Raw genomic sequence first — 16,236 nt, 5'->3', positions numbered from 1 at the left:
GATAATGTGGAGCGGACCACCCAGCACAAAATAATCGTAATGTTGTCCAAAGTCACGGCAGTGATATAAATCAGGGAGAGCCTTCGTACGGAGGGAATACAAAAAGTCAATAAAGCAAGTCAATTGTAGCAGCAACGACAGGGCAAGCAAAGGCAAGCCGGAGTCCAGGTGCGCAATTCGACAATACAAAGGTACCCCTCCAGGACAAAAGTTCGAATCCAACGAAGCGGGAGCAAACAGCGGCCCACCATAAGTCCCAGGCACCCGGGAAGGAGCAGATCTCCGCGTCGTGTGGAAGTCCTCGAAATCCAGGCGGTGAGGAAGCAGAGGGTCAAAAGTCACCGGCCCATCAATCGGCCGAAGAACAACAACAGCAACTCCTGGCGCAGCCGAAGGGGGCGAAGCAATGGCGGCATAAGGACGATAGGGGTGCCTGAAAGAGCGGCGGCCCAAAATGGCGGCGAGCCGCATGGGGTCAGTAGAGGCACCGGGGGCCAAGACAGCGTACAATGACATCAAGGCGTCCAGGACATCTCCGGGCGTGGGCGCTCGAGTACACACCCAGGCCTCCGCACAATCCGGCCGGTAAGGAGCGTTGGTGCAGAGCGGAGCACCCCCCGCGTTGTCGGTAGCCATCTTGTGAGTTTCGCCGCCCCACACTCCACCGTGGGCCCCCAAACAGTTCCCAAATGTAGGACTTTACAGACCTCCGGAGGCTCCCAACAACGGCCTCACCGGCAAAGGATGGGCGAGCGCCCGATGGGGGGGGGGGGGGGGTCCCCTCCGAACAGTGGCAGGCCCCACAGGCGAGAGCCAGGCGCGGGGTTCAGGGCCGCCGGACAGGACAAAGGCGAAGGGACCCCTTCACACGATCAGCCCCCAACACATCTCGTCCCCCTCCAGCCGCACGGCCCAGTCATCGGGGTCGGTTCAGGATCTCCGGGGCACACGCATAACGGTTCCCACCAGTGGCTCACTCTCGCGGCCGGGGCCGGCAATCTCTTCTCCGCCGGTCGGGTCCCGCAGGCGAGGTCCCGGTCTCGAGTGCCCAGAGGCCCCAATCTCACCGAGGGCACAGCTGCGGACCCACAGCACACAGGAACCTCCGGACCAGACGGTGAGTAAGAGTGGGTCTTTAAATTTCAAATTCTGCATGGAAGTATCATCGCAGTGCAGGATATATTGCAGGATAGTCGAGGTTAGCCGGAGGGCTGACGGAGCCGAGCTAAAAGGCGGCCATTCGGTCCTCGAGCTAGGCTCCTCCCTCAACTGCTCCCATTCTTATACCAATCTAGGGGGCTGGATTACCTGCTGGGTCCCCTCCTATGGGTGGGACCCAGGAAGTGGGTGGATACACCCCCTTCCTTTGATCCAGGCTGCACTGGGACGGGGGCTGGAGTGCCCCAGAACCGGTTTGGCCGGATTATGCAAGGGGCAGCCTTGTGCTCCCCAGGCAGTGTCTGGTTTCTTTCAAACCTCCCTGCTACAATCCACTATCTCCTGTCTGGGGGGGTGTGACACCTCCCTGCGACAGGAAACCCTTTGTCCAGGCCCCCTTGGCTGAGTTTCGGTCAGCTTCAGGGGGTCAGACTTGTGTCTGTGGCAGAAGCATCCATTTTGTGGATCCAAGGTCCTTTTAGAAATTAACCGCATTTAAGTAAAGTAACATGTCTTACCCCTCTAGAGGGGTGGAATGCTATCCCCGTCGCCAGAACTGGCGAGGGGATAGTATTCCAAATCGTATGACACCTTACACGACATGTTTTGATAAAGCCAAACCAAAGTTGCTATATAACCGCGAGGATTATAATGCACTTAATAGTATATGGTATGGCATTATCCTGGAACAGCTTAGGGATTTGTTCCCGACGGCTGCAGACAGGCTCAGCTCATGCTAGAGCTCCATCTCACATTAAACCACGCACTCTGCCTCCAGGATTGATGAGGCCTTCCATAGGAGTGGCTCACAGGTTTATGTGTGTCCAGATATAGGTTTAGAGATAGGTATACTATATCTAAGCAAGGGGTGATTACACCACCTTACCCCAGCTGAGTGATCAGCCAGTTGTGTCAATTTAAGTACCAGCCAGGGGTGACAAAAGATATGCAGCAGCCCCTGGTAGGCCTTGGTGGCACCTATGCCCTGAGCACCTATAGTGCATGGTACAGGGGCTGACAAGGAGTCCATTTCCAATTGTGGTATGTACCTATAGCACATGTATTAATAATTTAGTGAGAGAACAGCAGGCTGGGGGTCTGATTGGCAGGCCCACAGCCTCAGTAGTCGAAAACCAGTGAAGCAAAAAGCAAAAATTTGGGGTGACCATAGGATAGCAGACCCTACTCTCCTACAGAGGGTGGGAGGGTACAATCAACTTGGAAAGGGAGGGTGGGAGGGTACAATCAACTGGGAAAGGGAGGATGGGAGGGTACAATCAACTGGGAAAGGGAGGATGGGAGGGTACAATCAACTGGGGGAGGGAGGGTGGGAGGGTAAAATCAACTGGGAGAGGGAGGGTGGGAGGGTAAAATCAACTGGGAGAGGGAGGGTGGGAGGGTAAAATAAACTGGGAGAGGGAGGGTGGGAGGGTAAAATAAACTGGGAGAGGGAGGGTGGGAGGGTAAAATCAACTGGGAGAGGGAGGGTGGGAGGGTAAAATCAACTGGGAGAGGCAGGGTGGGAGGGTAAAATCAACTGGGAGAGGCAGGGTGGGAGGGTAAAATCAACTGGGAGAGGGAGGGTGGGAGGGTAAAATCAACTGGGAGAGGGAGGGTGGGAGGGTAAAATCAACTGGGAGAGGGAGGGTGGGAGGGTAAAATCAACTGGGAAAGGGAGGGTAAAATCAACTGGGAAAGGGCGGGAGGGTAGAATCAACTGGGAAAGGGCGGGAGGGAGGGCAGAATCAACTGGAAAAGGGCGGGAGGGAGGGCAGAATCAACTGGAAAAGGGCGGGAGGGAGGGCAGAATCAACTGGAAAAGGGCGGGAGGGAGGGCAGAATCAACTGGTAAAGGGCGGGTGGGAGGGTAGAATCAACTGGGAAAGGGCGGGTGGGAGGGTAGAAGCAACTGGGAAAGGGCGGGTGGGAGGGTAGAAGCAACTGGGAATGGGCGGGTGGGAGGGTAGAAGCAACTGGGAAAGGGCGGGTGGGAGGGTAGAAGCAACTGGGAAAGGGCGGGTGGGAGGGTAGAAGCAACTGGGAAAGGGCGGGTGGGAGGGTAGAAGCAACTGGGAAAGGGCGGGTGGGAGGGTAGAAGCAACTGGGAAAGGGCGGGTGGGAGGGTAGAAGCAACTGGGAAAGGGCGGGTGGGAGGGTAGAAGCAACTGGGAAAGGGCGGGTGGGAGGGTAGAAGCAACTGGGAAAGGGCGGGTGGGAGGGTAGAAGCAACTGGGAAAGGGTGGGTGGGAGGGTAGAAGCAACTGGGAAAGGGTGGGTGGGAGGGTAGAAGCAACTGGGAAAGGGTGGGTGGGAGGGTAGAAGCAACTGGGAAAGGGTGGGTGGGAGGGTAGAAGCAACTGGGAAAGGGCGGGTGGGAGGGTAGGAGCAACTGGGAAAGGGCAGGTGGGAGGGTAGGAGCAACTGGGAAAGGGAGGGTAGAAGGAACTGGGAAAGGGCAGGTGGGAGGGTAGGAGCAACTGGGAAAGGGAGGGTAGAAGGAACTGGGAAAGGGAGGGTTTGAGGGTAGAAGCAACTGGGAAAGGGAGGGTGGGAGGGTGGAAGCAACTGAGAAAGGGAGGGTGGGAGGGTAGAAGCAACTGAGAAAGGGAGGGTGGGAGGGTAGAATCAACTGGGAAAGGGCGGGAGGGAGGGTAGATTCAACTGGGAAAGGGAGGAAGGGTAGAATCAACTGGGAAAGGGAGGGTGGGAGGGTAGAATCAACTGGGAAAGGGAGGGTGGGAGGGTAAAATCAACTGGGAAAGGGAGGGTGGGAGGGTAAAATCAACTGGGAAAGGGAGGGTGGGAGGGTAAAATCAACTGGGAAAGGGTGGGAGGGTAAAATCAACTGGGGGAGGGTGGGAGGGTAAAATCAACTGGGAAAGGGAGGGTGGGAGGGTAAAATCAACTGGGAAAGGGAGGGTGGGAGGGTAAAATCAACTGGGAAAGGGAGGGTGGGAGGGTAAAATCAACTGGGAAAGGGAGGGTGGGAGGGTAAAATCAACTGGGAAAGGGAGGGTGGGAGGGTAAAATCAACTGGGAAAGGGAGGGTGGGAGGGTAAAATCAACTGGGAAAGGGAGGGTGGGAGGGTAAAATCAACTGAGGGAGGGTGGGAGGGTAAAATCAACTGGGAGAGGGAGGGAGGGAGGGTAGAATCAACTGGGAGAGGGAGGGAGGGAGGGTAGAATCAACTGGGAAAGGGCGGTAGGGAGGGTAGAATCAACTGGGAAAGGGCGGTAGGGAGGGTAGATTCAACTGGGGAAGGGAGGAAGGGTAGAATCTACTGGGAAAGGGCGGGAGGGAGGGTACAATCTACTGGGAAAGGGCGGGAGGGAGGGTAGAATCTACTGGGAAAGGGCGGGAGGGAGGGTAGAATCTACTGGGAAAGGGCGGGAGGGAGGGTAGAATAAACTGGGAAAGGGCGGGAGGGAGGGTAGAATCAACTGGGAAAGGGTGGGAGGGAGGGTAGAATCAACTGGGAAAGGGTGGGAGGGAGGGTAGAATCAACTGGGAAAGGGTGGGAGGGAGGGTAGAATCAACTGGGAAAGGGTGGGAGGGAGGGTAGAATCTACTGGGAAAGGGCGGGAGGGAGGGTAGAATCAACTGGGAAAGGGCGTGTAGGAGAGTAGGGTCTGCTATCCTATGGTCACCCCAAATTTATTTTTGCTTTTTGCTTCACTGGTTTTCGACTTACTGAGGCTGTGGGCCTGCTAATCAGACCCCAAGCCTGCTGTTCTCTCTCTAAATTATAACACATGTGCTATAGGTACATACCCCAATTGGAAATGGACTCCTTGTCAGCCCCTGTACCATGCACTATAGGTGCTCAGGGCATAGGTGCCACCAAGGCCTACCAGGGGCTGCAGCATATCTTTTGCTACCCTTGGCTGGTTCTTAAATTGACAACTGGCTGATCACTCAGCTGGGGCAAGGTGGTGTAATCACCTCTTGCTTAGATATAGTATACCTATATCTAAACCTATATCTGGACACATATAAACCTGTGAGCCACTCCTATGGAAGGCCTTATCAATTCTGGAGGCAGAGTGCGTGGTTTAATGTGAGATGGAGCTCTAGCATGAGCTGAGCCTGTCTGCAGCCGTCGGGAACAAATCCCTAAGCTGTTTCAGGATAATGCCATACCATATACTATTAAGTGCATTATAATCCTCGCGGTTATATAGCAACTTTGGTTTGGCTTTATCAAAACATGTCGTGTAAGGTGTCATACGATTTGGAATACTATCCCCTCACCAGTTCTGGCGACGGGGATAGCATTCCACCCCAGCCTTAAAGGCTCAACTCAAGAGGTCGTGTTAAGCAAGCTGTTTTACCAATCACAGTCCTGTAATACCAAATGAAAGGACACCACACAAGTATATATTATAAAAATATAGGTATTTATTTCTAAGAATAATCCCCAGTACTCTTTATGAATAAAGGGGCACAAGCATTAAATCAAAAGCACAGTATAACATACAAAGTTGCACAATTATGGATGAGGGCGGGGGGCCACTCAAACCATACATTAAGAAAGTGGTATAAGAGATACCAATCGAACAGTGGTTAGGCCTAGGGAATCACTGGGAGCAGTCGGGACAAGCAATGCTGAAGTCGGGACAAGCAATGCTGAAGTCGGGAAAAGCCCGCGGGATTCGGGTGCAGCGCTGAAAGCGCACGCATGCACCAATGTTAGTCAATGGTGCGTAAAAGTTACACAAATAGAGTTTTAGGACACTTCCGATGAACCTAGAAAGACAAAACTGAAGACACAGACCCTAGAGGTGTGTACCAGTGTGGGAACACCGGCGTTGCAATGTTACCTCACCCACAGGAAGCGGGTGCACAGGGTCGAAGTAGTGTCGGGTTTCGTCACGCTGATTCTTGGTGCTTGAAGCTGAAGAGGCTGCAGGCGCTGTGAAGGAGAAGTGTCCGGTGGGATCCAAGGGTGGATCGAAGTCGAAAAGTACCTGAAAGCAGAGGGGACAGAGTCTGGGTCACTCAGCAGTGACCAGGGTGGAACCAGGACGGAACCAGGCAATGTCGGGCGCAATCAGGTGGTTGTCGAGGAGCTTCTATCCCCTGTCACGTGGGCTCTGGGGCATCTGCGACGTCAAGGAGCGGGTCACGATCTGTCCCACGTAGGCTCTCACCGTCGGCGCTGTCGGCTTCAAGATTGGAGCAAACAGCACTTGCAAAAGCAATCCACGCGGAACCAGGAGATTGCTTCTCACTCGGACCAGGAGGGTCAGAGTGGGGGCTCCTTTTCAGGGGAGCTGGTGCAAATCTGGAGCAACCAGAATCGCAGGTCGTATTTCAGTTTTCGTCGGCACAGGGGCCACAAGCCGGCTGGCAAGTGACCGGGCCAACGCGTTGAGCCAAAAGTAGCAGAAGGGCCCCACGCAGCACTCGTTGAGTGTAGAGGGGTGAACTTCGGTGCAAGAGTGGCTCAGGGTTGGGGCTTCTCAAACCCCGGTGTACAGCTTCGAGGGTCACTCGTGGGCTGCACGGTCAGCGTCTCGTGGTCTTTCCAAGATGGCGTGCCCCACGCTTCCGGTCGCCTCCACGGGTCTCAGCTCTGCAGGGACTGTGGATCGGGCTGTAGGAAGGCAGGCAGCTTGATCTCGTCGATCTCTGTCGCTCGCGTTCCGGCGGGAACTGCAACAAAGCAGACGTCGATGGGCTGGATGGTGCCTGTTTGCACAGGGTGGTCACTCCTTGACCACAAGGGAGATTCTCCAGTCTTCTTATGTCGAGTAGGATGTCGAAGGGTCCAGAGTTTCTTTTCTTATGTTTCATCAGGATAATCTGAAGTGCATTGGAACTGCTCCTACTCTTATTCGAATCTAGGGGGCTGGATTACCTGCTAGGTCCCCTCCTATGGGTGGGACCCAGGAAGGGGGTGGATACACCCCTTTCCTTTGATCCAGGCCGCGCTGGGACAGGGGCTGGTGTGCCCCAGCACCGGTTTGGCCAGATTATGCAAGGGGCAGCCTTGTGCGCCCCAAGCAGTGTCTGGTTTCTTTCAAACCTCCCTGCTACAATCCACTATCTCCTGTCCGGGGTGGTGTGACACCTCCCTGCGACGGGAAACCCTTTGTTCAGGCCCCCTTGGCTGAGTTTCGGTCAGCTACAGGGGGTCAGACCTGTGTCTGTGGCAGAAGCATCCATTTTAACCGCATTTTAGTAAAGTAACATGTCTTCACCCTCTAGAGGGGTGGAATGCTATCCCCGTCGCCAGGACTGGCGAGGGGATAGTATTCCAAATTGTTTGACACCTTACACGACATGTTTTGATAAAGCCAAACCAAAGTTGCTATATAACCGCGAGGATTATAATGCACTTAAGAGTGTATGGTATGGCATTATCCTGGAACAGCTTAGGGAATTGGTCCCGACAGCTGCAGACAGGCTCAGCTCATGCTAGAGCACCATCTCACATAAAACCACGCACTCTGCCTCCAGGATTGTTAAGGCCTGCCATAGGAGTGACTGATAGGCATATATGTGTCCAGATATAGGTTTAGATATAGGTATACTATATCTAAGCATGGGGTGATTACACCACCTTGCCCCAGCTGAGTGATCAGCCAGTTGTGTCAATTTAAGAACCAGCCAGGGGTGGCAAAAAATATGCTGCAGCCCCTGGTAGGCCTTGGTGGCACCTATAGTGCATGGTACAGGGGCTGACAAGGAGTCCATTTCCAATTGTGGTATGTACCTAGGGTACATGGAATCCATTTTACAGAGAGAGCAGATAGTTGGCCTGGTTCCCTGCTAATCAGGGCCCCAGGCTAAGTCAAAAACCAGCTAAACACAAGGCAAAAAATCTGGGGTAACCATAGTCAGGTAGCCACCTTCCTACAAGAATCAACTGGGAAAGGGCGGGAGGGAGGGTAGAATCAACTGGGAAAGGGCGGGAGGGAGGGTAGAATCAACTGGGAAAGGGCGAGAGGGAGGGTAGAATCAACTGGGAAAGGGCGGGAGGGAGGGTAGAATCAACTGGGAAAGGGCGGGAGGGAGGGTAGCATCAACTGGTAATAGGCGGGAGGGAGGGAAGAATCAACTGGGAAATGAAGGGTGAGAGGGAATCCAACTGGGAGAGGGATGGCGGGAGGAAACATTCAACTGGGAGAGGGATGGCGAATGGGAGGGAAGCATCAACTGTGAGAGGGTGGGAGAGAAGCATCAACTGGGAGAGGGCGAGGGTAGGAGGAAAGCATTAACTGGGAGAGGGCGGGAGGGTAGGAGGGAAGCATCAACCGGGAGAGGGTGGGAGGGAAGCATCAACTGGGAGAGGGAGGGAGGGTAGGAGGGAAGCATCAACCGGGAGAGGGTGGGAAGGAAGCATCAACTGGGAAAGGGAGGGTGGGAGACCCTTGACCCTGTCCTCAGGTAGGTCACCCCCCCCCCCCCAGCCGCCACACGGTCCTTCTGTGGCGCTGCCCCTCGCTTTCTGCTGTATTCAGTCCACCTCTCCCCCTCCGAGGTCAGCCTTGCCCTTGCCTTTGCCTGTGCTTGTTTTCCTGCGTGCGTCCTCCGCTGTCTCTGTTGCCTCTTTGTTTTTCTCACTTGTTGCCTTTATTGTACTTATTCACTGCCATTGTTGTGCCCTTTGGGTCCTCGCCCCCCGGTCTTGCCTTCTGTGTCACTTTCCCGTCGCTGCGTCCCTGCGGCCCTGCCCCCCGCTGTCCCATTCGCCAACCCGCTCCCCCCTCCCAGCTGCTCCTCCCTCCCACAGCCCCTCATATGTAGGCCGCGCAGCGGGCGCGCCGCTCACGCGCTGATGGCAAGCCTGTCTGCGCCTGGACCGCACCCAGTGCCAGAACCCCTGGCCACCTTGGGAGCCAGGGTACCCGACTGAAATACGACACCGCCGCCCTCAACACCGGACGACCAACTGCCTGCTACCGAGCCACCCCAAAACGCACCCACGGACCCTTCACCTGCCTAGCCTGCAAATTCACCTGTCTCCGATCCTGCACCCCGCCCGCTGGATCTAACAACAACAACCACCTCAAGTGCAACCTCCTCAACACCCGCTCCGTCCACAAGCATGCCATCGAACTCTGGGACCTCCTCGACACAACAGCACCGGACGTCGCCTTCCTCACGGAAACCTGGATGAACGCTTCCTCGGCCCCCGACATGGCCATAGCCATCCCGGACAGCTACAAGATCACCCGAAAGGACCGCGTCAACCAAACCGGAGGAGGAATCGCCATCATCTACAGGAACACCATCAGTGTCACGACCAACGCCGAAGACACACTCTCCACCGCTGAACACCTACACTTCCAGATCCACACCAACCCCAAAACCACACTCAGAGGAACCCTCATCTACACACCCCCAGGCCCACGCACACAATTCAGCGAAACCATCGCCGACTTAGTCAGCCCGCACGCACTAACCTCACCAGAATACATCCTCCTAGGAGACCTGAACTTTCACCTGGAGAACAACGACAACACCACCACCACCACCACCCTACTCGACAACCTTGCCAACCTCGGACTCAAGCAACTGGTGAACACCCCCACCCACTACGCCGGCCACACGCTGGACCCCATCTTCTCCGCTAGCAACCACGTCTCCTCCAGCTACTCCACCGGACTACACTGGACCGACCACAGCTGCATCCATTTCACCTACAAGAAGACCACATCCCACCACCGCACGCTACAGATCCCCCGCAGATGCTGGAGCAAATTCACCACAGACTAGCTAACCACATCACTGAGCCAGAACCCACCAGCCGACACCTCTGACACCAAGGACGCAGCTCACAATCTCGCACAGTGGATCACCAACTGCGCCGACAACCTTGCTTCACTGAAGAACCCCCCAGGCAAGACCAGCAACAGGAAAACCACATGGTTCACCGACGCACTCAAAGAAATCATGCCGTACTCTCGAAAAAACCTGGCGCCACGAACGGACGACAGAAAACATGACAGCCCTCAAGAACGCCACTCGCGAACACCACCAGCTGATCCGCACCACCAAAAGGACATCGTTCAAAGAGCGGCTGGACAACAACACCCACAACAGCAAGGAACTCTTCAGCATCATAAAAGAGCTCTCCAACCCCAGCGCCAGCAACATCACACTGTCGCAAGACCTCTGCAACTCCCTCGCCACATTTTCTACCCCTAGATCCCAGATATACACAACAGCTTTGACGCCCAGACTCCGCCTCCAATCACCAAACCAACGACCCCCACCACCACCCTAAGCGACTGGACCCCCATCAGCACAGAAGACACCACCCACGTCATGAACACCATCCACTCTGGCTCTCCCTCTGACCCATCACATCTACAACAAAGCCGACACCATCATCGCACCCCACCTCCGGAACGTCATAAACAACTCCTTTGCATCAGCCACCTTCCCAGAGAGCTAGAAGCACGTAGAGATCAACGCCCTTCTGAAAAAACCCACAGCTGATCCTAAAGACCTCAAGAACTTCCGCCCCATCTCTCTTCTTCCCTTCCCGGCTAAAGTAATCGAGAAGACAGTCGATAAACAGCTGACTGCATTCCTCGAGGCAAACAACTCGCTCAACCCATCCCAATCCGGATTTCGAGCCAACCACAGCACAGAGACGGCCCTCATCGCAGCCACCGACGACATCAGGACCCTGATGGACAACAGGGAGACAACCGCCCTCATCCTCCTAGACTTCTCAGCCGCCTTTGATACCGTCTGCCACCACACCCTAATAACCCGCCTCTACAACACTGGGATCCAAGGAAAAGCACTAGACTAGATCACCTCGTTCCTCTCCAACAGAACCCAGAGAGTCCGCCTCCCGCCATTCCGCTCCACGGCCACCAAGATAATCTGCGGCGTACCCCTAGGCTCCTCGCTCAGCCCAACCCTCTTCAATATCTAAATGAACCCCCTCGCCGCTATCGCACGCAAACACAACCTCAACATCATCTCCTACGCCAACGACACCCAGCTGATACTCTCCCTCACCAAAGAACCAACCACCGCCAAAACCAACCTCCAGGAAGGAATGAAAGACGTCGCGGAATGGATGAAGCTCAGTCGGCCGAAACTGAACTCCGACAAGACGGAGGTCCTCATCCTCGGACAATCCCCACCCGCCTGGGACGACTCCTGGTGGCCCACAGCGCTGGGCACCGCACCGACACCCACGGACCACGCACGTAAAGCTGGGATTCATCCTGGACTCCTCCCTCACGATGACCAAACACGTCAACGCCATCTCATCCTCATGCTTCAACACCCTGCGCATGCTCCGAAAGATCTTCCGGTGGATCCCCACAGAAACCAGAAAGACGGTCACCCAGGCCCTCGTCACCAGCCGACTGGACTACGGGAACGCCCTTTACACAGGAACCACAGCCAAACTTCAGAAACTACTTCAGCGCATACAGAACGCCTCCGCACGACTCATCCTCAACATCCCTCGCCACAGCCACATATCTGCCCACCTGAGAAACCTGCACCGGCTCCCCGTCAGCAAGAGGATCACGGTAAGGCTCCTCACCCACGCACACAAAGCGCTCCACGACATGGGCCCCGAATACCTCAACAACCGCCTCTCGCTCTACACTCCTACCTGCCAGCTCCGCTCCGCCATCCTCGCCCTCACAACAGTCCCACAGATTCGCAGAGCCACCACCGGAGGAAGATCGTTCTCCTACCTGGCTGCCAAGACATGGAACTCCCTCCCCGCACACCTACGACTGACCCAGGACCATCTCACCTTCAGGAAACACCTCAAGACCTGGCTATTCGAGCAGTAGCGCCCCCCCTCTCCCTTCAGCGCCTTGAGACCCTCGCAATGAGTAGTGTGCTCTATAAATGTATTGATTGATTGATAGAGAAGCATTAATTGGGAGAGGGCAGGAGGAAAACATCAACTGGGAGAGGGCGTGAGGCTGGGAGCGAAGCATCAACTAGGAGATAAGGGAAGAATGAACTATGAGCAGGTGGGAGGGTGCGAGGGAAGCATCAACTGGAAAATGGAGGGTGGGACGTAAGTATCAACTGGGAAAGGCCGTGTGGTAGGGAAGCATCAACTGGGAAAGGGCGTGTGGTAGGGAAGCATCAACTGGGAAAGGGCGTGTGGTAGGAAAGCATCAACTGGGAAAGGGCGTGTGGTAGGAAAGCATCAACTGGGAAAGGGCGTGTGGTAGGAAAGCATCAACTGGGAAAGGGGGTGTGGGAGGAAAGCATCAACCGGGAAAGGGCGGGTGGGAGGGAAGCATCAACCGGGAAAGGGCGGGTGGGAGGGAAGCATCAACCGGGAGAGGGCGGGTGGGAGGGAAGCATCAACCGGGAGAGGGCGGGTGGGAGGGAAGCATCAACCGGGAGAGGGCGGGTGGGAGGGAAGCATCAACCGGGAGAGGGCGGGTGGGTGGGAAGCATCAACCGGGAGAGGGCGGGTGGGTGGGAAGCATCAACCGGGAGAGGGCGGGTGGGTGGGAAGCATCAACCGGGAGAGGGCGGGTGGGTGGGAAGCATCAACCGGGAGAGGGCGGGTGGGTGGGAAGCATCAACCGGGAGAGGGCGGGTGGGTGGGAAGCATCAACCGGGAGAGGGCGGGTGGGTGGGAAGCATCAACCGGGAGAGGGCGGGTGGGTGGGAAGCATCAACCGGGAGAGGGCGGGTGGGTGGGAAGCATCAACCGGGAGAGGGCGGGTGGGTGGGAAGCATCAACCGGGAGAGGGCGGGTGGGTGGGAAGCATCAACCGGGAGAGGGCGGGTGGGTGGGAAGCATCAACCGGGAGAGGGCGGGTGGGTGGGAAGCATCAACCGGGAGAGGGCGGGTGGGTGGGAAGCATCAACCGGGAGAGGGCGGGTGGGTGGGAAGCATCAACCGGGAGAGGGCGGGTGGGTGGGAAGCATCAACCGGGAGAGGGCGGGTGGGTGGGAAGCATCAACCGGGAGAGGGCGGGTGGGTGGGAAGCATCAACCGGGAGAGGGCGGGTGGGAGGGAAGCATCAACCGGGAAAGGGCGGGTGGGAGGGAAGCATCAACCGGGAAAGGGCGGGTGGGAGGGAAGCATCAACCGGGAAACGGAGGGAAGCATCAACTGGGAAATGGAGGATGGGAGGGAAGCATCAACTGGGAAAGGGAGGGTGGGAGGGAAGCATCAACTGGGAAAGGGAGGGTGGGAGGGAAGCATCAACTGGGAAAGGGAGGGTGGGAGGGAAGCATCAACTGGGAAAGGGAGGGTGGGAGGGAAGCAGCCTCGTATGGATTAATGGGGTACACTGGACTCCCTCTCTCATATGAGGAGCTTGGTCATCCCTCTGCTGAGTGTGCTTGAGGAAGGTGTGGTGGAGAAGGTAGAGGGAGTGGAGGTTCAGGGTGCGATAGTGGTGCTGGATTAGTGCCGTTCACAATGTTTCCTCAACTTAGGTGGAGGAGAGGGTTTCTCAGCAAGCTCCTTCTCAAAAGTAAGTTTTTGTTAACGGGACAGAAAGTGTTGCTCCTTCAGAGGTAGCTTGGTTAGAATTCTTCCGGTCCAAGGGTAAACTGTGAGGTGCCGCTGTCTGGCATAGATCTCCTCCTGGAAGCAGGATGGACTTTGGGCGCCAAGCAAGTCATTTTCGACACAGTTTGTTGCATGTCATGCACCTAATGGCTTTTCAGCGCCAAAGGATTCTTGGGAGCGAAAGCAGGTTTCGGTGCCAGCTTTGAAGGAATTATCAGCACCAGGGCTGGAGCTTTGGAAATGGTTGGCTTGGACTGAGCTCAGGTCTTCGTTTCAGTGCAGGCCATAGCCTGCACAACCCATCACTTTGGTTTACTTCAATGCAATGCCCTAAGTGCAACAGGTATGTCCAGAAGTGCGTCCCTAGCTGCCTTTGCTCCTGGAACCAAGCTACACCCGACTGAAGAGCCCCAACTAGGATGAAAATTGGCCTTGGGTGGCTTGAGTTCCAGTTCAGAGAGGACTTGGTATGGCAGCTCAGTATTGACCGTTCCTACTGGAGCAGGGTTAAGGCTGATTTGCATATAGCTGGGACTAATACGAGGTGGCATTGTGGCAAGAAATGATGAGCTGGGATGCGTGCAAGTAATTACCAGAGATTCATTCAAGCATCCCTCCCATAATTATTTTGTTTACTTCAGGCTATGGCAGACAAGTGGTTTGAGCAGGAACCACGGGGCTCGTTGCTCAACCCTCTAGAGGGCCGTACTCCGCCTGCTAGTGCCAGTGTGGAGGTGGGGGTGTAATAGTAACAGTTGACGTCTTCTGATGGACGAGAGACAGTTCTTCAGCCTTGGAGTCGGAGTGTGAGCTCAGTTATGGGCTGAGGCAGAGGGAGTGTTGGCCCAAAGTCTCTGGCTGAACCTCGATATCTTGGTCCCCGAAGAGATCAGGAGTGTCATCTTCCTGACCATGCCTATGGTACATTGAGCTAGGATCAAAAGATGAGGCAGGGCACACTGGAAGCCTCATTGTGGGAGAGACACGAGTTACAGACCCAATGGTGATCTAACAATGAAGCCGCTGCCCCTACCAGTAATAGGAGGACTCGCCATACCTTGTGACTCAAAGAATTATTCGAAGAAAAACAACTTGCATGCATCCAAGCCAACCACTAGAAGACAGGAATACGCACAGCATGTTTATCAACAGTTACACATGCACAAGAATATTCTTTCAGATCAAAAGATAAAAAATTCATGAATAAATGCTGGAAAAATGCCCTGTGCACTATACAATCACAGACAGACATTGAAAAATCTCCTTCCTCCTCACTTTTATTTTGCATTGGAATGTGCAAAGACAGATAAACACTTAGACTCTGAGGATACCCAGAGGGGCTGCTGCACGATGGAACAAGGCATGGAGGAAACGGGGAAGATTTGGCCCCTGGAATGAAGGACAGCCCAGTGACGGAGCCCCTGGATGAATCAGCGGCAATGGATCTGCCTAAGTCCCTGGAGCCAGCGCTAGGATTGCGCTCGAGGCAGGGTCGCAGTTGGACCGGCTTAGAGGACGACTCTGCTAGGAGTAAAGTTGGCTGAATCAATTTACCCTTGGACTTGAATCAGCATTGAGGGGACTCACTTTCATAACTTTTCTAATTCTTATGTTTCTTCTGTTTTTTTCACTCCGGTGGACTTGTAGGATGTGGAGGAATGGGAGGGGGACCTTGTCCTTTATCTGGAATGAAAATGGCTTCTCTGTGTTTGCGAGTCATAAAAAGTTTGACCTTAAATTCCTTGAATGCCTTGTGATTCATACTGTAGCACCGATCGCATAATCCCAAATCATGTTGTGACCCCAGGCAATCTTTGTGGGGCAAATCCTAAAGTTGTGAGGATAGACGTTCTGGATGTGCATCGTAGATGTGGAAAAAATGGGGATATGAAAGTTTCTGGCTCCAGTCTAGTGTCTGGGGATATTCAACAGATAGATGAGCATTATGTAGATATCAGAAATGCTATTTATTACCATTGTTGACAGTAGGTAGAGGCTGTGACTTCTTCAGCCAACTCTAAAAACGGACACTCAAAGTAACCATTTTTCAATTTCGAACCCAATGATGGAGAAAAGAATCAAAACATGGAAATGGTGCACAGAAATTGTGGGTTTTCGCTTATAGTCGTCTGTAGTAGGCAAACAAAAGAAAAAACGGATTTATTAAAACAATCTTTCCAGACAGCATGACTAGATGGTGGAATAATACACATCATGTGAATTTATAGTAGAATAATGCTGCAAAAGTTTATAAGTATAGACCACACAAGAAGGCGTAGTGGAGAAGAATGTGTAGCAATCTCTGGCTTACATAAATGTCATTACAGTAAATTTTAGAAAACCAAAAAAGTAAGCCAATAATTTAGAATGAGAATATTTTCAATCATTTTCAAAACTTGTGAATTGGGTCCTTCTTTAGAGGGTCAGCTGGAATGCTGTGCACACAGGCTAGAGAATGACATAGGAACTTCTACACTAACTGCTAAACAAAAATGTAAAAAAGACTGTTCACCTACAGCATACAAGTAATAAAAAACTACCTGCAAAACATCACAGTAATTATGGAACAGGTAATCATTGTTTGTAGAAGTGGTTCATC

At 54.2% G+C, this 16,236-nt stretch overlaps 1 protein-coding gene across 3 annotated transcripts in view; it reads right to left on the bottom strand.

Moving 5' to 3' along the window:
- GKAP1 (G kinase anchoring protein 1) overlaps nt 1-16,236 on the bottom strand; it is a 664,789-nt gene that overhangs the window by 514,510 nt on the left and 134,043 nt on the right. The window lies entirely within an intron of this gene.

Source organism: Lissotriton helveticus, chromosome 2_1, assembly GCF_964261635.1.
Source record: "Lissotriton helveticus chromosome 2_1, aLisHel1.1, whole genome shotgun sequence".
Lineage (NCBI taxonomy): Eukaryota > Metazoa > Chordata > Amphibia > Caudata > Salamandridae > Lissotriton > Lissotriton helveticus.
The sequence above is the reverse complement of the archived record's forward strand: the minus strand, read 5'-3'. Positions and strand labels throughout refer to the sequence as shown.